This window comes from Balaenoptera physalus (assembly GCF_965194825.1).
Source record: "Balaenoptera physalus genome assembly, chromosome: 3".
Taxonomy (NCBI): Eukaryota; Metazoa; Chordata; class Mammalia; order Artiodactyla; family Balaenopteridae; genus Balaenoptera; species Balaenoptera physalus.
The window spans coordinates 23,497,007-23,518,667 of NC_138890.1; the positions used below are offsets into that span (position 1 = coordinate 23,497,007).

The 21,661-nt window shown below is 48.8% G+C and overlaps 1 protein-coding gene across 3 annotated transcripts in view; it reads right to left on the reverse strand.

Moving 5' to 3' along the window:
- The window catches only part of CPLX2 (complexin 2), an 85,508-nt gene extending 64,085 nt beyond the window's left edge, over positions 1-21,423 (reverse strand). Inside the window, exons 1-3 of one of the 3 annotated variants that reach the window (XM_082456620.1) lie at positions 19,963-21,423; positions 11,094-11,191; positions 8,689-8,754 (exon numbers count right to left, since the gene is read on the reverse strand). The gene's annotated coding sequence lies outside the window, so the exon portion shown is untranslated. The remainder of the gene's footprint in view (positions 1-8,688; positions 8,755-11,093; positions 11,192-19,962) is intronic. The other 2 variants (XM_082456619.1, XM_082456621.1) reach the window with 2 other exon arrangements.
- Positions 21,424-21,661: the final 238 nt, after the last annotated feature.

Genomic DNA, 21,661 nt, shown 5'->3' on the forward strand with positions numbered 1-21,661 from the left:
CCCCATCCCAGGGTGGGCTAGGTACCCTTCTTCTGAGCTCTCACAGTCCCCACCCCACACTTCCCTTTATCTCAGCAGCCCCCATATGGTTTTAATATTATTATCGCATGTCTGCCCCACTCTCCCAAGATCAGGGCCGACGGCTGATGCATGTCTCTGACCCCGGTGCTCAGCATGGGGCCTAGCACTGTGGGCAAACAGTGAATGTCTGCAGAATCAATTATTTTGGAGCCCTTATTTTGAGCTCCTATTTGCTCCCTGCAGCTTCCCTCATTTCATCTCAGGCTGGATCCCCATCGTGGTCCTGTGACAGTCTTCCAGAGATTTTCTTCTCTGGGATCCTGCCTCCCATGTGATGGGTTTCTGTGTCCTCTCTCTGTAAACAGGAAATGGACACATATTCCCCTACTCTGAACCCCTCACTGCCTTCATTCTCACCACACTCAGTTTCCCCAGATAGCCCCTGGGGGCCAAGGCAGTGATAAGTCATCCAGAGAGGGGAGTTAGGCCAGGCACCTTTCCCTCAAACTCTAGTCCCCAGGGACATCATATCGTCTCATGACAAACACCACTGGAGTGGTTCAAACATGGAGCAGGATGCTTGGGGGTTGTGGGCAGGGGGCTGGTGTATAGTGAGCTTCTTGTCACCAGAGGCATGCAAATGGGAACAGGCTGACTGCACTCAGGAGTGCTACTGGTGGGAGGTTAGATTCAGTCCCTCCAACCCAGTGGGGAAAAAGAAATGATGTCAATTGAGGTACTACTGAGCACCAGGCCCCTTACACGTGTAACCTCATAGACTGTGCACAGCTGTTCTGGGAGGAAGGTGCTATTGTCCCCATTTTAGAGATGATGAAACTGAGGTTCAGAGAAGTGAAGAGTCTTGCTAGGAGTTTGACTTATTAGGAAAGAGCTGGAATTTGAACCCAGGTCTTTCTGGTTCCCAAGCTTGCCCTCTTTCTAGAGCATGTCTACCATCTTGTTATTCCATTCCAAGGAAACATCTGTGGTTGCATTGTGCCCAGCCTGTAGAAGGCATGATGTGTGTCTCTGAGCCTCTGGGGGTGCCCACTGACTCACCTTGGCTGAGTTTCTGGCCAAGGGTGACAACGAGGGTCAGGATTCTTGAATGCATTGGCATTTAATCACAGAAGACAGACCCTTTGAGCAGCTGCAATCATTCCCAGGCCTTCATGGATCTCAAATGAGATACCAAAGAGCCAGTGTGATTTCACTCTAAATGGTTTGCTCATTAGCATTTGACCCCTATTTTTCCATCAGTTTGATTTTCTTTTCCGGGTGTTTACTGCTTAGAAAAAATGAGAAAATGTAGAAAGCTCAACTAATGAAATTCTCTCCCTACTTCTTTCCTACTTTTCTGGATGTCACTAATTAAGAGGTACTTCCATGCACTGACTGTAAGAGTTCCACTGTTTCCTGTAAATGATGGGCCCTGGTTGTGTTCCACCCATATTTCCAGGCCCTTATAGTGAGACAGGTCATAGGACCAGTTCTGGCCAATGGCTGTGAAGAGAGCCAATGAATGTCACTTCCAGGCTGAGGTATACAAGAGTGGATGTGAGTTCTCCCTGGCTCTCTTCCCCTGCTCCCTAATGATGGAGCTAGCCTGGATCTCTGAGTCACCGCTTGGAAGGAAGCTGCCTGGAGAGTTGTTACTCCCACAGCAGACTTCACATGAGAGAGAAACAAGCCTTTGCTCTATTAAGCCACAGAGATTTCAGGAGTGATTTGCTACCATTGAAAAACCTAGCCACCTTGACAAATGCAGTCCCCATAGCTCCCCTTTCAGCAGTGCCACAGCACCTTGTACGTGTCCGGCACTGTGCTGGGAAGAGACATAAGACATGGTGGGTGTCCTCATCCTTGAGGAGACAGCAGATGAAAACAAATGAATTTTTATCATGCAGAGTGGCAGTACTGTGACAGGAAAAAAAATAAAGGGTCTATAGGAGGCTCAAGAAAGGGTAGCAAGGTAGAGGGAGGGGCAAGTCACAGAAGGCTTCCCAGCTGAGAAGTGACTTCTTAGTTGGGTTGTAGTGGATGAATAGAAGTTAGTCCAATGGCCGCAAACTGGTGGTTTATACTGTTTGGTCAGCACAATATTTAAAATGTTTTTCTGGTAGTTAGCAATATTTAAAAACGAGGAATCTCATGAAATTCTGGATTTGGGGCTTCACTTTAAAAAATCAGGATATTAATCAACACTGGGTGGGTCCACGTGCTTCTGTGGCAACAATTGGCTGGAGCTGGCAGTGGCATCCCCTTTAGACAGGCATGCATATTCCAGGTCACCTCAGTTACTTTCATGCATTTGCTCTCTGCCAGCCAGCAGACAGTTGGGTTTGCAACCCCTGAGTGAGCAATTCTCATTAGATTTTCTCAGCCCAGCAGATCCTTTTCGGCTACAAAAAGGCTGAAGAGTCACAGACCAGGCTTGTCCAGCCGCTTCCCTTCTGCAGACCATGAGAGGATCCAGGAGCCCCTCGCGGGAAGCATGAGAGGCCCCTGCCTCAGCTGACTACTGGCCCCAGAGTGGGATGGACCCTGGTCCAGCCGAGGGTGGGAGAAAGGAAGCCCTAGCTATGATCCCAGAGAGTCAGGCCCAGGGGACCATATAGCCTGCACCTCCCTGCCCCTTCCCAGCTCCTTGTAGTAGACATTTGCTGGTTTTGGCTACCCAGAATCCATTCCTCTTCCTTTTAGTAACAGCCCCTTGATTTTCTTTTTGGGAAACACCCCTTCCTCAGTGTTCAAACTTGGAGGGAGTCTAATGAAGCCTCCATGCTCTCTGTTGGCCAAGAGGAGGACAAAGGACACGTGCCAGGCTAGCTGGGGCTCCTCCTGGGGCTGTGAAGCACGAGAAGACTGAGGCAAAGACGAAAAAGCAGTTGTGGCTGATGTATCCCAAAGGGGAACTTTGAAAAAAAAATGGCCTCAGTTCCTGCTCCCAAACTCCTGGTCGGCTCTGGTTCCTCTCTTTTTCTGAGCCTGACCGCCAGCCTCCCTTTTGATTCTGGGTGCTATCTGATAATCTTTTAAAAACCCCTGCTTCTGTTTGAGTGGGGCAGATTTGGTTTCTGTTGCTTGCTGCCAGCACACCCCAAGTCATACACAGCCCCTCTCAAAGGCTGGTGTGACTAGTTTGGGTTCACACGAGATTCTGTGGAGTCAGACCTTGCCTGTTGCTGATCCTCAGTTCCTTCCTTCCTCTCTGCCGGAGCCACTGGGTTATCCTTTGCAGGCCCAGCCTCACTGGAAACCAGAGGCCTGGGATCCCTTCCAGACCCACCCTCTGGGGGCAGACCTGACTATACTGACTGCTGGCCTGTCACTGCCCTGGTCCCTGGACCTCTGGCTCATTCTGGGAGCTCAGGGTCTGGGAGCCCAGCAATCTGACTCCTGCTTAGGATGGGGCCTCGTTTGCCCTCCCCAGGACAAAACTTGCCCCAAAGCTTGTGGCTGAGTCGGGAGACATCCTGCTTGTGGGCCCAGCATGGGCTCTCTAGAGCTGTGCCTCTGCCAGGATGGATTTCCTCTTGGTCAAGGACCACCTTTATCTGTCTCTATGTATATATCCTGCTTGTACTATTATTCACTTTATGCTGAACAGAAGTAACACACTCACTTTTTAACCTTTAATACATATATTTGAAAAGGGAACATGAGATCATTCTCATGAACAGAACACCTGTATTGTGTTCCATACATGGAAGGTAACGGTAATAATAAATACATGGAAAATACAACATTGTTATTCATTTTTAGCTAGATACTCTTGCCAACTGAAGGCTGGGCTTCTGTGTTGAAAAGGAAGATCAGCAAGTGTTAGAGAGGCCTCAAGGAGATGCTAACCTCCAACTGAGACTTTCTCCTTGATGGAATCAACCGAAAAAGGAAGAAGTAACTCTCTCCCAGTGGTATTTGACTTGTTCCTGAATAACTCTTCAAGTGATCTCACAGACCACTCATGGTTGGTGCCTCTGGATGATGCTTCAGCAGCCTCTGCCTGCTTCAAGATCCTGTGGCCAGCTGGCTGCCAGGACCTGACCATTGCACCCCTCCTGGACTTGACCACTGCTGTCTGCTCCAAATTGACCACTGCTGCCTGCCCCATGCCTACCACACACTGTATTCCAGACTGACCAGGCCTGGGCATCTACTTTGCCCCAGTGGATGAGCTTGATTCTAGGCTCAGCCATCCCAGCAAGTTAAAATGGAGAGAAGGGTACAAGAACTAAACTTTTTGGGCCCTTCCTAAATGACAGACACTGTGAGAGGTGTTTTCTATAGGTTATCTCAATTTTTCCAGCATTTCAGTCATTCATGTACCACCGTCATGATTTCTGCTGTATTAGTACTATTCATTTACTTAGTGTTTTTCTTTAAATCAATTTGCCTTTCAAAAAGCACAGAATTTTATTTTAAAAGGAAATGCTGTATTATTTCCATAAATCATGGAGTCTAATGTGATGCTTATGTTTTTCTAACATGCATCAATTGTGAGCTATTAAAATAATAGATGTTCATCCATATACCACCTAAAACCATTGTGCACACCATCAATCACACACATGCCAGCCTTTGGGAAATACTGTAGCATCTTAGTTAATGTTCACACATCGCTGGAAGGATGGTTTATAGATAAGAATGTGCAGGCTCAAAGGGGTCCCTTCCTGAAGTCCCATAGGTGGAAAGGCTTGGGGCTGAGATCTGAATGCAGACAGCGTAACTCCGGATGCCTAGGCTATTTCAACACTCGTGCTTCCCAAATGCATTTTTTCAATCCAAAGATCTCTTTAAAAATGAAAATGTGTGTGGAAATCCAATATATAAAAGAGATAAAATTGCAACTTTTAAATATAAATGGGATTGTTTTGGGGGAACTTCTCTTGCTCACACTCATCCTATGATGGCCCCTGACAGCCTGTCTCAGAAGTCTGGGACTCTGGGGAACATTATTTTAAGCCTGCACTCCACCACCATGTCTTGACTCCATTTAGTCCAATTTTTCCTGTAAGCCACACTGCTGAGGGGCAACTTTTGAATCTATGCTATCTTTTCTGGCTAGACATCCTTACTTTGGACTTTTGCCATCTTGAAATCTTGAAATTTTCCATCTTTCCCTCTTGAAATCTTCCACTGGCATTGTAAGCCTTACTCTGACCTAATTATTCATTCACTGAACACTGATGTCTAACCTGTACCCAGAGTTTTTGGCACAGGGAGGACTGAGAAGAATAGATGTAGTGCCTCTGATGGGTTCCCAAGCTAGTGTGGGAGATGGATACACACAGACACAGCTGAATACAATAAAGGTTTGAGCAGCCACTGCTCACCTGAATCTCATTTAAACCCTCCGTTCTTTTTTCTCTCGAATGCCTGGTTGTATCCTGTAACGGGCAGTGACTGAGATGGAGCCAGCAACGTGAGCCCCAGTGGTGCTGACTGACCTCAGTATTGTGATGTCACAGGTCTTGTCTGATTCCCCACTATGGTTCCTGGATCACTGTTCCCTTTAGCAACCACTACCTGATGGAAGTCTAGAGTTAGAATCATAGCTCACTCAGATCCCTAAGCCCTCACTCCAACAGGAGGACCAGTTTATGACTGTGCTAGCATCTGCAGTATGGGGCTCTGCCTAACTCCTGGCCTCTGCCTGCCTTCTCCCCTCATGATGGAGTTTATTTGACTCCCTCAAAGCTAGAGGCCATCTCCCACTGAAGTGGGTACCCCCAAAGGTCCTTTGTTCACCAGGAAGAGAAGAATCTGTTGTCCTAAAAATATGGAAAGATCCCCACAGAGTTCCAATAAGTTTTAAAGATTCCTAAAGGACATTCAGCGTTGTGGTGCCCCCTGACCAAGCCAAGACTGCTACCCTTTTCTCTCAGTCTTGGCTATGGTCCTGGTCCTCTCTGAGAAGCCTTCATCTTTGGAAGGCTCTGAATGTCCCCAGAACATCACGAGGGTCTCCCCTGTGCTGTGGGACCAGGTCTAATTTAAGCTCGAGTTCTAGGAAGCCTCTCCCTTGGTAGACCCTAGAGTTGGGTCCATTAGTGAACTCAAAACAACTCAAGTTAATTCAAGTCAAGTCAACAAGTCAATTCTACTCAGCTCAACTCAACCCAACTCAATGCATACTTACTGCGTATCTCTTTGTCTATTCCTTACTACCCTGAGCCAGGCTCTGGTTTGGGTAAAGTTAGAATCTGACACTTAAGGCACAACATTTATTCTCAAGGGGTTTTCTATTTTGAACCTAGATTTAACACTCAAATTTTCCTCGAGCTGAGGGAATCCCTTCCACAAGGGACCACAGAAAGAGCATCCCTTTCTGGCTTGGAGACAGCAGCTTACTCCCTGGGGTCTGTTTCACAAGACTTCTCAAACTACTCTCCTGAACTTCTCTGACTTCAAGCCTTCAGACTGCAGCATTAGTTGGTCTCTCACCCTTCAGGATATGATAAGTCATAAGGGTCCTGAGTAATTCATTCATTCACAAACGTATATTGAGCACTTATATGTGCAAGATACCTTACAGACATTATATCATTCAGTTCTCACAGCAATCACTGTGGATGCAGAACCATTAAGAGGTCAGCTAGGATGTAACCCAGTCCTAATTCCAAAGCCCAGGCCCCTTCCATCTCATCCCACTGTCTCTTAGAACAACTGAATAGAATCCATAATAATGGATGGAGATCACCATAATAACGGATAAAGATGGATAATAATATCCATATCTCTATCCATAATAATGGATAGAGATCACTTTAACAAACACATTCTATAGGGAGGGAAAGAGTAGATTAATGAATATTTTATGTAAGGCGAAATCCCATTTGACCAGTTAAGCAGAATTCTTTGAGAAGTGAACTATATATGGAGATAAAGGGTGACTTTCACAAAAAGCCTTTGTTAAGTTTCCATCCCAAAGCCTGTTAATAAAATTGATTCATTATAGAATTGGGCAGAGATGGGTGGTGAGTGGGAGGGAGTCTATTTTTGCATGGATAGAGAACTGGCTTAGAGAAAAGAAAGAGAGGGTGGAGATAAATGGGTGCTTTTTCAAATGGAGAACTAGGGTTCCCCAGGAATTGGTACTGTGTTTGGTTTTATATAACACCCAGTGCACAAGCTTTGAGAACCTAGTGTGTGCAGGTCCTGCATTAAGCATGGGGGATACCCGAACAAGCCAGACTCAGCTCCGCTCCTAGAGGAGCCCAGGGAAGGTAGTGCTCAGGGACAGCTCCGAGTTTACAGAGAACAGAAGCTCCTGAGGGGCTGAAATGGCACGACACTGGAGAGAAACTAAAGAAGGTTGCTGGGGGTTGGGAGAGAGCCCCAGATAGCAATCAGAAAATTTGAGCTCTGGGACCAGATCTGCTACTGACTTGTGTGTGACACTAAGCAACTTCCTTCCCTCTCTGGGTCTCAGTTTTTGCTCCTATACAATGAAGAAATTGGACTAGATGAGCTTAAAGCATGTGTTGTTCTGGATGAAGGACAATGGCTTGAAATAGGAACTGATTATGAGAAAGTCTTCATATACTGTGGCCAAAATATCTCCTTCTGTCCCTGCACTGTGATGGGAGACCACTCTCTCTCTCTGTCTCTCTTATTTGTGAACAGTGAGGACGAGGCAAAGAGCCATGAGGTCTGTGATGCTGGGGCTCTGAGCCCAGCCTGGAATCCCTCAGTGGCATTCTCTGCGAGTGACTCAGCATCATAAATAGCTCCCATCTGGATGAGCAACGATATCTATAGCGATCGGGCGATCTCTATATCCACACACACTCTCTCTGTGCAAATATGTGGCTCACTGTATGCTAAATACGAGGTGGCCTGGAGACGTTCCTCCTCTTAAAAGACTATTTGGTATGAAACTCAAGACTGTTTATTTAAAGAAACAAGTTTACAACTATGCACGTTGGATTACTGGTAGTGGGTGGTGGGGAAGAGGCGATGTGGCTGGATGAAGGGATGCTGGGTGTGATCCAAGCTTGGGGGCCACCTAGAAGAGTAACCAAGGCTGACTGGTCCACCTTTCATCTTTTTGTCTGCAGCGGGGTTGGGGGGTAATGAACATCACACATGAGATGCTTGAGATCCTGGGGTAGGGGTGCAGGAGAGAATGTTGAGCTCATCAACGCAGAAAGCCACAGCTCAGCAGAAAAGCATAGGAACTGAGAGCGAGAGGAGAGCGAGCTTCCAGCCCTGCTCTGCCCTGCCATTGATCTTGGGCAATTCATTAATTCACTCATTCGTTCATCGAACAAATACCAACCACCTACAAGGTGTGTAGACCACTTGGGGATAGAGACAAAAAAAAGTGGTTTCGAATTCAGGCTTAGCCACCTTCCAGCTGTACGTCTTCGGGCAAGTTGTTTCCCCTCTCTGTGCTTCAGTTTCCTCATCAGTAAACTGGGGATCCATCCCTCAGGTCTTTTGGGGAGCATGACTGAATAAGGTAGCACGCACAGGGAAGGGTTTCTCTGTTGTAACACAAGCTAACGCCATTCTAACAAGTTGCCAGACTGACCCCTCTCATTCCCACTTAGGAGTGCTCTTGGCGACTGCAAAGGGGAAGTGATATCATGGCCCCCTGCACCAGGAGTGAGGGGCACTCTGAACACCGCCCATGGGTGTGACCCTGGGTGGTACCCTTACCTTTGCTTCCTGGCCGAGCTCTGATGGGGGAGCAGAGCAGGTAGCATGCCAGAGACGCACAACTTCCTGGGGGAGGAGAGAGGGTGTTAAGGGCTGAGGGGAGAGAGCTGCGGGGGGAGTGGCTTCCTGAACCCCAGACCCCCTGAGGGCATGCCCTCGACTCTGTTGAGGCCACACTGATCCTCTGGATTCCAGCAAAGGGCTGGGCAGGATGGGGCCCTGCTTGGCATGAGACCCAACCCCTGGGCCCACCTCGCCTACTCCTGACAGCAGTTGCCAATCTTGGTCACTGGTTCAGGCAATGCTTCTATGGTACCACTGACCACACTGTTTTCTGGCTTAACTGTGATCTCTGACTGGTGTCAATGGATAAGATTTACTGTCAGTCATATCTGGGTTTGAATTCTTGTTTTGGGGAAATCCATTACATTTCTCTGAGCCTCAATTTCCTCCTGTATAAAATGGGGCTACTAATAGCACCAGCCTCATAATGAAGTGCCATCTAAGTGCGTGTTATTATTACTGGTGGTGGTGTTAAATAAGATAATGTCTGTGAAGATTTCTATTATATGGTAGCCTCTCAAATCCTAGTTACCGTCCTCTGCTTCCTCCTGGGAGGCACCAAGCATTCCCGAGAAGGCAATGGGCACCCAGTAAATATTGGTCGACCGAGCAGTGCCCGACAAATTTGCTACATTTGCTTTCACACAGTTAGGAAGAAGAATGAGGTCAATGTCTCACGCGCGTTTCATAGATGAGAACACAAGTGCCGAGAGGGGAAATGGTCCGCTCAGTTTCCCACGGGGGCGAGTGTGGAGCCAGATGAGCACACAGAGCCCCACTCTTCCTGCCCTGCTGCCGTCAGCTCCCCTCCTGGCTGGACGCCAAGGCCTCAGCAACTGCAGGGACCTGCAGAGCACCACCTGTCACCTCCGCCGCGAATGCTTTCTCTTCCTTCCATGACCACGGTCTTGCTCACGGTGACTCACGAGGTGGAGATCCTGATCTCATCAACGGAGGTGGGGGCTGGGGCTTCGCCCCAGGTCAGGGATTCCAACAGATCAGCTGACTCAAGGCCCTTTACATTACTGATGGTCTTCTGGGACCACCCTGGGTGACACAGCACCTAACCCCTCGGTCTCAACCGCTCCGCTTCACCTCGTAACGCAATCTCCTCTGCCCCCCCAATCCCTCTACTAAGATAGGAGCTCAGTGAGGCAGGGCTGCACCGCTGGTTCCCCAGAGTCTGGCACTTAGCAGGACTTGATAAATATCTGTTGAGTGAGTGAATGAATGAGTACATAAGAGGCTGAGTGACTGTGCCAGGCCATGTTCTAAATGCTGGTGACACAGCAGTAAAAAGGGCAGGCGTGCTCCCTGCTCTGAGGGAGCTGACAGTGTTTGAATTTAAAGCTGGCAACTGGATTGGAAACAGGGCAGAGTTACTGTTTCCAGACTGGCAACGGGGGGAGGTGGGGAGGAAGAGGGTACGCAGGTGGAGACTTCTGGCTACCAGGAACGTCTCTGAGCAAATGGCAGCCTCCCTGGGCTCAGGCAAGGGCCCGCATGCTGAGTCAGGAGGCTGACCTTTACTGGCAGTTTGGGGTTAGTAGATGCAAACTCTTTCATTTAGAATGGATAAACAACAAGGTCCTACTGTAGAGCACAGGGAACTCTATCCAATCTCCTGGGATAAACCATAAGGAAGAGAATATAAAAAGGAATGTATATATGTGTATAACTGAGTCACTTTGCTGTACAGCAGAAATTAACACAACATTGTAAATCAACTCTACTTCAATAAATTAAAAAAAAAAAGGCAAGGAAAGAAAGGTAGATGTTGCAATTAAGTATTTCGTGTCTACCTACTGCTGAGTCCCAAAGAGCTAGCATGTTGCCTGGCACATAGTAGGTACTTAATAAATTTTGTTCAGTGAATGAGCGTGTCGGAATGACACAGGTCTAGGGGCTTGTGGGAATCAAGAGTGTTAACTATCAGAATTATTACGACTTACACTTGAATGGGGCTTTGCTCTTTCTAGAGCCCTTTCAAGCCATGGTGATTATTGTCACTGAGCAGGTGAGGGACCCATGTGGCATACGTTTACGAGTGAGCCCTCTGTGCTGGTGTTAGTGGTATTGATGTAAACAACAGCACAGTGACAGCAGTTTCAGTGTACTTGTGTTGTGTAAGCTCTTCACATCCAAAATCTCTAATATTCCATCAGCCTGGCAAGGCCAGGGTCATAAGCCCCATCACACAGAGGAGGGCACGGTGGCTCAGAGAAGTCTTAATTTTGCACATTTGGAACATGGGTTAACTCTAGGAGTGAGAGGTAAAACCTCTTAGCCTCAGGGGGACGCAAACAGGAAAGTGGATAGTTGAAATATGATGTGACACCCACCTGAAGCAGCAGGGTGGGCTTCTCTGACAGGGTGAGTCTGGAGCTGAGGCTTAGAGGACAGTGGAACAGGACGGTCTCCCAGGCAGAGGGAACAGCATCTGCAAAGGCATGGAGTGAGCACGGTCTACCCAGGCACTTGGAGGAGTAGGTTTGGCCAGAGCCTTGGGGAGAAAGATGAGGCTGGGTGTTTGTTGGGACCAGTTTCAGGGTCTAAATTTAGCAGGGTGTGGGCTTCACCCCAAGAGTGATGGAGGGCACTGCAGGACTTGGCATTGCGCTCTAGAGAGCTCCTTCTGGAGCCAGAGTTGACGGGGTTAAGGGGCATGGGAGGAGTAAGCAGCAGGGCTTGTGTTTGATGAGGTGCAGGATAAAGGGAGAAACGACCTGGCCTCCTGGCTTGGGTGGTGTGTCGAGGGTAGGGATGAGGGGTTGTCTGTGAGAGTCAACCCTGCCGTTGGATGACCCACCCTGTAGAGTTAGAGGTCCTCCCCCAGCTCCAAGAAGAGCAATGTCAGGTCTCGGTCTCTGGCCCAGCACCAGCCCCAGCTGAGCCCTCCTCTGCCACCTGACTGCTCCCAAACTCTGTCCTAGCAACCTTGCAGGCTTCACCTTGGCAACTCCAGCCTCTGCACTCTCGTCCCCTGATTGGGCTGGAGTGGAAGGAGGAGCTGGGACACCGCCTGTCCACTAGACCTGCCCAAGGAACTAGCCCTGCACCCCTGGCTGCCGGCACCCTTGGGTTGATCAGGTGGAGGCAGGCCTATCAGATGAGGGACGTGGGTCTGGATACTGGAGAGGACCCTGGACTGGGAACCTTGTGAGCTGGGTTCTGACCCCAGGGCTGGTGCTCTGTTGGAGTGACCTTGGTCAAGGCTCTTCCCTTCCCTGGGCCGTAGTTTTCCCTTTGGTAAAATAAGGAGATTGGACAACACCATCTCTAGAGTCTAAAATTGTCTTATTCCAGTTACTCTAGTTTTTAACCTTTTCCATGGTTATTGGTTGGATGCTCTGTTGCTGGCATGGATTTTAGCGTTAGATTCCAGGGATTTAAATCCTGGTTTACTTGGACAAGTCACTGCACATTTCTGAGCCTAGATTATTTTCCCCTGTAAAGTAAATAAATCTCATGCTATCTCACCCAAAGGGTTGAGAGTCAGGTGAAATGGTATGAATGAAAGTACTTTGTAAATGGCAAAGAGCTATACAATTGTTACCTATTTCATCACATGAGCTGTGCGCAGTAATGACATACTGAACCCCACTTTCCTCCCCTTCCCACCACCAGCAACAAGAGCAAGCATTTAGTGAGCACCTACTGTGTGCCAAGCATTGTGCTGATCTTCAGCACGACGATAATTTTATCTTCACAACAATCATTAAGATACTTGTTATTATTATCCCCATTTTCCACATAAATGGAGGGCCAACATGGTTATGTACGGAAGGAGCTCAGCCAGACTCCCTGGCTTCAAAACTAGACCGTTTAAAATTTAACGAGGTGACCACATCAGGATCTCTTCTCTCCATCTTGGGATTTTCCTCTTGCCAGAAGTCAGGATCTACTCAGGGTTTGGTGGGTAGAGGAGCAGCCGTATCATTTACTGAGCACCTTCCATGTGCCAAGAATTGACCACCTTCTCAGGCTTTCAGGGGCATGCCAATCCCCTGTGTGTCTTGTTAAAATGCAGATTCTGATTCAGTGGGTCTGGGAAGAAGCTGCCATTCTCCATTTCTAATAAGCTCCCAGGAGATAGTGACTTTTCTGGTCTGTGGACCACACTTTGAGTAGCTAGATCTTAGAGGACTTTAAATATTATCTTATTGAATCCTGGGGACCAGGTCTTATTGGCCCCAGGGTCACAGATGGAGAACCGGAGGCTTGAGAGGCAATGTGCCTTTCTCAGGGTCCCACCACATACAAGGCGTGGGTTTGAACTGCTTGACATTACGTAGTGCCCTGGGGTTGCAGGCCTAGCATTGCCTCCTAGCTGTGTGGTCCTTGCTTGGGCTTCTGGCTCCACAACTGAGGCTAGCAATGATCTCTGAGGCCCCTGCTAAGAACTGTTTCTTTCAGTTCATCATGAACAGACCAGCTCTGGGTGCTGGCTCCCAGTGGGAACGGGGCCCTGGCTGAGGAAGTGTCCCTGCAGGGGAGTGAACATCTCAGGATCGGTATTAGATCCTGCACACGAATGACTCACCCCTCAACCTGACTCTTTCAGAATCTTGTCTTTATTTGAAAATATTTTGTATTTTATTCATCATGGATTTTTTGCATTAGTTTTATTAAAAATATTGCACAAGATGTTATTTGTCTTGATGACTGAGTTTCTTAGCATTCCCTTACATTTTGCACCTGAGGCCGGTGCCTCTCCCACCTGCCTCACTCCAGCCCAGGCTGGCCCTGTATCTTCTCCCTCCCTCTCCTGCCTCATGGCATTAGGACGCTGCCTGCGAGGCACTGTGGTGCGCAACCCCCCCCCCACGACAGCCAGCCAGCTGATGGATTTATTTCCCAGCGGGGGAATCCATCACTTTGCTTGCCCTTTGGCTGACCTTCTCTGGAGATGGCAGCAGGGACTGTGGGCCTGAAGGGGTCCAGGAGACCACTCTGATGCGGGCTTTGCCACATCAGGTCCCTTACAGGTGGGGTGATGGAGGGAAGTGACACAGAATTTAGATTCTGTCACCCCTCTGTTTCAACGAGTCTTCAAGGCCCTGCCTGCTCTGGCCCTGGTCAACCTCTCTGTCCTCTTCTCTACCACCCTCCCCCTCACTTACTAGGTTTCTGTTCTGTGACCTCGTCAGGCTTATTCCTACCCCAGGACCTTTGCACTTTCTGCCTGGACATTTGTTTCATGGCCAGCTGTGTCTCCCCATCCAGATGTCAGCTTCAATGCCCCTTCCTTCAAGTCTCCTCTGCCTGCCTTATGTAAGCAGCCCCCACCCTCCTTAGCACACTCCCTCTTTTATTTCCTTCCAAGCACTTATATAACTTGGTGGAATTATATTTGTTTACTCGCTGGTTTCCTGTCTCCCCACTAGAATGTGAGCTCTGCAAGAGATCGGACTGTATCTTGTCTATCTTTTTCTTCATTGTCTCTCCAGCTCCTGCAATAGTTACTGGCCCATCATAGGTGCTCAGTGAGTATTGAAGAATCAATGAGCCATATGCTGAGCTTCAGTTTCCACACTTGTGAAATGAGGTAACAACCCTAACCCCACATTGTCAGAATCAAAAGAAAATGACCCAGGCGGGCCGGCTGTATTATCCCCATTTTATATCTGATGAACTTGAAGCTCAGGGAAGTGCAGGGACTTGCCCAAGACCACCCAGCTTGGAAGTGCTGGGGCTAGGATTCTCTCCAATTTGGAGAAGCGCCTGGTCCCATGCCCGGCTCGGAGTAGGCGGTCAGCAACGTGAGAGCTGGATCTGAGTGCCTCTGAGTCTCTTGTCATCTGCTGCTTGAACTGCAAGACCCTACTTGCCCGCCCGGCTGTCACAGCTATCTGACAAGTCAGAGACAGGAATTCTAATGGCTGGTTTTTGTGGAACACAAAGTCTTGCCTCTTGCCAATAGAGACATACATTTTCTCCTCATTGGCAATTACCACGCTGAATGTCAGGGGAACAGTTCTCATCTTCCAGGCACTTTACCAAGATTAACTTCTGAACCCTATGCAGCAACGCTTGCTGCTGCTTGAGGGGGCACCTGGGGGAGTGTGGGTGGCAGTGTCTCTGTCACAGGAGAAGCTGGGGTTTGGAAGGGCCCCAGTCAACATCTCCAGGAATTTGATCTATTTTCCTGAGAGCAGTTTCTCCGCTGTCCAAAATGTACTGACCTTCTTGAGGATTCAAGGGTTCTGACTTTCCCTGACTTATTTGGTCATTGATTCAGCAATGCATCCATAAATATTTACTGAGAATATCCTAGGCATTCTTCTAACCCCGAGGCTGCAATGGGGGAACAAAATATATACTGCCCTTGCCCTCCTACAATAATGCATCTGTAGGGGAGACAGACGACAGTGTCCAGTAACTGGCTGTGTGACTCTGGGTAGGTCCTTATTCCCTCTGGGCCTTTGGGTTTTAGCTTATTCACTACCCCTAATCCCCATGCTTAAGAGCCTTTGATGGCCCCTCATTGCAAAAAAAGCAAGATGGGTATTTCTGGCCTGATCTTCAAGGCCCCTGAGCTCTGGACTCTAGTCTACCTTCCTCAGCACATGCTTCCTGCTCTCCCACCCCCATTCTGCTCCATTTTTATTTAACCAACACTCATTTGTCGATTTCTAAGTGCCAGGCGCTGTCTAAACGCTTCACAGATTTTAAGTTGTTTAATCCTCACGGAAACACCTTGAAATGTGTTGTGATTCTCAACATCTCCATTTTAAAGATGAGGACATTGAGACACAGAGAGGTAGATAACTTGCTTAAGTGCACGCAGCTGCTAGATGGTATGGCTGGGATTTGGACACAGGCAGCCCGGTTCCCACCCCATGCACTCCACTGCTGCTATGTTACTTCTCTGTCTGTGTCGGACACCAGCCCTACTACTCTCCTTTTCTAGATACAATTCAACAGCCATTGCCCACTTCCAGGAAGCCTTCCCTGATGCCTCCCAGGCTGAATGAATTCTTCTTGTCTCTTGGTTCCCACAATGCCTTGCACATCTCTCCCCACAGCAGCCCTTCCCGTGGAATACTGTTGTTCTGGTTTGTGTATTGTCTTCTCTGCTGGATGCTGAACACCTCAGTGGGGGAGGCTGCATCTCACACTTCCTACCCCCTCTTGCCCAGCCCAGAATCCCCATATCATCCACTCTCCATGCAGCAACCAGCGGCAGTTTTAAAAACAAACCAGTTTATATCAGTCCCCTGCTTAACCTATCCAGTGACAATCCATTGCATTTAGAAGGCTTTGCATGGTTTGGTCCCTGCCTTCTCCCTGCCCTCGTCTGCTGCCATTCTCCTTCTCACTCACTCTGCTCCAGTCACACTGGCCTCCTCTCTGTCCCCAGACAGTCCAGGCTCTCAGTAGCGCCTCTGCCAAAGCTATTTCCTCTGCCTGGAATGTTTCACCCCACATCCACACATGACTGACTTTTTGTAATTTGGACCTCAGTTCCATGTCACCATTGCAGACAGACTTCCCCTATTGTTTGTTTGTTTACTTAAATGTTTTCATATTTACCTTTTAATTGTTGTTAATGACTGTGTCTACTGCAAGTCTGTAAACCCCATGAGAGCAGGGGTCTGGGGTGTCTTGTTCAACACCTGGAACAGTACCTGACATCATAGCCACTCAATAAGTATGTGTTGAAGGAAGATTAGATGCTCTCCAAGGTCCCTTTGGGATCCTACAATTCAACTAGGCCCAGATAATATAATATAATTTATCAAAATTGGTCTCATCTCAGGCTAAAAGCTGAGATAATTTCACAAGCTGAAATGCACTACCTTTATCACCTTCCTATGTCTTACCTGCAATCATACTCTCAGAAATAAGGCAAATTTATTGACTATTCTCTACTGACTTCGCTTTATCAGGGATGCTTAGAACTTCTTACACACATTTTAATTTGTCCCCCTAAGACTCAAGGAAACTTGTGAGATATTGTCCTCACCATTTTGCAGGCAGGGATATCCCTGAAAAGCAAGAATGCTGACTTGAGAAGTGCCCAGAGCCCAATGGGAGCACACACACCCGTCACGGCCGTCACATTTCATTAGTAACAGGAGATAGATGATGCTCCAGGAAGGCACAAGGGCTCTGAGTCCTGCTAGGGCCTGGGCCTCATTTAACACCTCAAAGGAGTGGCCGTCTGTAGCCTAGAAGGACGTGCAGCCAAATTCAGGGCAAATGGGAAAAGAAAGGCTTCACATGCTTCTGGTTAAAGCAAGGAAGATGGACAAAAATGCACAGAAATAAGGTCTGGGTGCCTGACTGCAGAGCCATTGCTAATGTGCAGCAGCCAAAATAGAGGTACCACCATCCTCAACTTTCTCCAAAAGGATATAGGAGGGAAATTTGTCAGGGTACTTCAGAGACCAATTGCCACACATCATCATCCTCTTGAGAACCAGGAAGGACCCTTCCTGCCCCACTTTTGCCTCTTCCTTCCAGCTTCTTTGAGATGGGGAAGGAAATGGCATCCCAAGTGTAGGGGCTGAGAAAGTCTAACATTTAATCTTCCCGGCAAAATGGTGACCTGAATAGAACAGTTGATTATAAGTTCAAAGTCTTGGCTCTGTCTCGGTCCTATGGAAATTTGGATACATTCCTCCCCATCTCTGACCCTTATCTTCCTCATCTGTAAAATGTAGTTGTTGGGTTGGATGATTTCCAAATCAATGATTTCCATGACTTCACACTTTCTATATTCATGAGCTTATGATTCAGATTACTTTTCTTTTTCTTTATGGGGCTCAATTTGTCTTTTGATCAGCCTTGCCACTAGTCACTGGCCTGTAACCACAGTGTAGGTAGTGGAGATCATTCTGGCTTGGTAAAATCTGTTGAGGATTGACGTACCCATTGCTTTTTCTGTAATAGTTCCTCTAATGCATGTGGCATATCACCATAGTGTGGCCTCTCTCAAAACCTTCTGCTAAGGACAGGAATGTTCAGAACATATTGAAGAGAGAAAGTCATGATTTGAGTTACTGACTTCCAAGGTGGAATGGCATTCGAATGGCAGAGGTTGTTATTGATGTTAAAAATCCTTTTGCATGAAATGATACGATGTCTTGGGTTTGCTTCAAAATAAGTCTGTGTGTGTGTGTGTGTGTGTGTGTGTGTGTGTGTGTACGTGTATGTGTGATGAGAGTGGGTGTGGGTATAGATGAAACAAAACTGGCCAACTGTTGAAGCTGAACGATGGGTACGTGGGGGTTTATTATATTATTCTTTCTATTTTAAAAAATGTGTTTGAAATATTTCATCACAAAAGGCCCTTTGGAGACTGACTCCAGCTCTCTCTCCACTCTCATTTCATAGTCCCCATCCTGAGGACCCTCTGGCACAGTGATACCACCTTGCTGCCTGTGATTTCACACTTCTAGGCCTTTACACACTGTTCCATCTGTCCAAGGTAGTATTCCTCCTTCCCTCACAGTTCATCACTCCTGCCTCTGTGATCTCACAGCCTTGTATACTCACCTTGATTATAGCACGTATCACATCATATTGCAGTTGTTTTCTTTTCTGCTTCCTGTGCTGGTCTGTGTCCTTTTCAGGACACTTCTCTATCCCCCAGCTCACAGCCAGTGCACATGAGAGTCCTCAGAACATGTTTACAGAGAGAAGAATAACAGGAACGGTAGCTATTATTTTTGAGCACTCACTATTTGCCAGGCACTACCCTAATTGCATTATATAGGTATTTCGTTAAATCCTCACTACAAGTGGATACTATTAACCTGTCTTCTCAGAAGGTCACTCTCCCAAGGTCACATGCCAGTAAGTGACAGAGCTGAGATTTGGACTCAGAACTGAAACTACTTCTCTGCGCATCTGGGATTTTTAAGACTTATCTACGAGTCTTAACATAACAGGTCCAGGATTTTGGGAGCCTGAACTTTAGGCTCAATTCTGCTACTAAATTGCTGAGTGACCTTGGGCAAATTACCTCTGCCCCCTAAGCTCAGTCTTCCCATCTCCCAGTGAGACTATCAGTGAGCGAGAGGATCACGTGATTCAAGGGCCCTCCCAGCTTCAGCTAGCAGAGAAAACGTTTCCTCTTTCCACGTTTGGTCTCCTGCCTCTGAACTGGCCTCCCTATTCGGGAACCTTCCAGCTTCTCAACCTCTTTTCTTGCTACTTGCAGCCTCCCAGAGCCAAGCCGTGTTCACAACCTGTTGCCCAGGTCCCCTCCTTCTCCCTTCCTTCCGGGCTTCACTCTGGAGGTGGGGGCGGAACCCTAGGCAGGAGGGAGGGGAGTATGTAGCTGCCGTGAGGCTTCGTGAGGCTTCCCCGCGGTTTCTCGGCCCCCTCCCCCCACGGAAACTCAGGCTCACACTTTCTAGGGATGTTCCGGGGACAGCCAGAGTCAGTGATTGCAGCTGCCAGCCTCAGGCATCTGCGTTAGGTTCTCCGAAGGAAGTCCGTGGTCCTGAGCTAGGGGTGGGGGCTTGGAGGAAAAAGGGGGCGGCGCACTCCTTCCTCCTAGCCTAGGCCTAGCCTGCCCAACTGCAGCCCGGGACCCTTCCGCGCCTGTCTCCCCTCCCACCCTCTTTCCGACTTCCAGCTGGGACCCGCCATTGCACGGCCAGGCCTCGGTGAACTGCAGACCTAAGCCAGAGACGCGCGAATGTGACTAGGCCCCTCCTCCCCAGCTCGGCCCTGACACTGCTCTGGGGGAAGTCGAAATCCCCCCATCGAGTCAACCACCCACTCCCAGGGAGCGCGGGAGGCTCCGGCCCCTTGTCTTTGTTCGCGGCTCGCTGGGAAGCTGGAGCCCGGAAAGACCTGTCCGCCGCCGCGGTGCTGACGCGGAGAGCGGAGCCAGAGGGGGCCAGGGACTGTCCTCCGCCGCCGCGGTACCGAACCAGAACCGAAAGAGGAGAGGAGCCGCCCGGGCGGCCGCTGTCCGCCTGTGCAAGTGCTGACCCGGGGAGGGTACCACGCCGGGAGCGGGAGCTGTCCCTGAGGTGGTGCTGAAGCGATATGGAGCCTGGGGTTCCCTCCTCCTCGCCCCGGAAGAGCCGGCGGCAGCGGAGAGCTACTGGGAGAAGGAAGGAGGGCGGAGGAAGCCGCCCTCAGGGAGCTCCGCAGCGCGGGGCCTATGGCTAGGGTCCCTCCGGCGAACCTGCTCCAGCGGAGGAGGTGGCGGCTCAGCGACAGAGAGCGAGCGCGCGTTCTACGAACCTGTTGGAGGCTGCAGCTCCTCCGCGGCCGACCAGGGCGCCCGGGACCGAGATTCTGGCGCGTCTCTCCCTCCCCCACTTCCTGGGCTCCTCCGCAGAGGCGCTCCCTCGTGCCCGGGCTAGCACAAGTGCACGCAGGGGCCGCCGAGCCCCTCTTCGATCCGCTCCGAATGTCAGTCGGGCTGCAGGGCACAGAGCCGAGAGGCCTTCCCCAAGGGCAGACCCGCTCCCAGGGAGACCCAAGCTTCCTGAGAAAGGAGGCGGGGGCTGGCGACGGGGACGAGAGAGGGCGCCAGCAGAGGTGTCTGAAACCAAGAGGGAGGCATGGGGGAGTTCCCCATACAGTCGTTTCTGCCCTGAAGTTTGGAGACTAACAGGGTCCTGTTACTTAAGGGACAAAGGGCATCCTGCCTTGGAAATATCTCTCCCTCCCTCTCCATTTCTGTGACCAGTGACCAAATGCAGATCTTGTACCTGCTCTGTTGCAAACTCCACTCAGTGGTCCAACTGCCTCTAGTACCTAACTCCAGTCCATCATCTATCATTCCCTGGAGAGAGCTTTCTAAACCTTCCATATATACCGTGTATCTATAATAAAATGCAAGCTCTTTGGTGTGCCGTTTAAAGATCCTTTACCAGGAAGACCCAGGGCCTCCTCTCCAACTGTGTCCCCATCAGGACAGATGACCACTGCTTCTGAACAGGCTCACCCCAGTGCCTTAGCACCTGCTGCTCTTTGGGCTGGAACATTCTTCCCCCTTACTACTTATGCTTTATTTGCAAGCAAAAGTGTCTTCATTTTCAATGGAAATTTCCCTAATCCCTAAGGCACAATCACTCTCTTTCCTAAGCTCCCTCAGCCTCTAAATTCCTTTACTAGACTACTTGTCACATTGTTTTGTAATTACTTACGTGTCTATATCCTCTGTTACCAGGCTCATAAAAACTGGTTCCATGTTTTATCTTTGTATCTCCATCTCCTAGCACAATAGAACTGTTGAATTGTTTAATTATGTATGCTGAGTGAATGTACACGTGAGAAACAGAAGTCACAGTAACTTCCTTTCCTTCATGTGATTGCTCATTTGAATATATATGCATATATATTCAATATATATTCAACATATGAATGTATATTCAAATGAGCAAGGAAAGGAAGATATTTATTTATTTATTTATTTTTAAAAAATCACAGCGTGCGAAGCTCCACATGGCAGCCTTCCATCAACTCTCCCTTGACTCAGTAATTCCACCTACAGTGACTTCCATTTTGTACCAAGCTGCTTTTTTTTTTTTTTTTTTTAAATTTACTTATTTATTTTTGGCTGCGTTGGGTCTTTGTTGCTGCGCACGGGCTTTCTCTAGTTGTGGTGAGTGGGTGCTACTCTGCATTGTGGTCCACGGGCTTCTCATTGCATTGGCTTCTCTTGTTGCGGAGCACAGGCTCTAGGCGCTGGGGCTTCAGTAGTTGTGGCTCACAGGCTTCAGTAGTTGTGGCTCGCAGGCTCTAGAGCACAGGCTCAGTAGTTGTGGTGCACGGGCTTAGTTGCTCCACGGCATGTGGGATCTTCCCGGACCAGGGCTTGAACCCGTGTCCCCTGCATTGGCAGGCAGATTCTTAACCACTGCTCCACCAGGGAAACCCTGGCAGGCGGATTCTTAACCACTGAGCCACCAGGGAAGTCCCCCAAGCTGCTTTA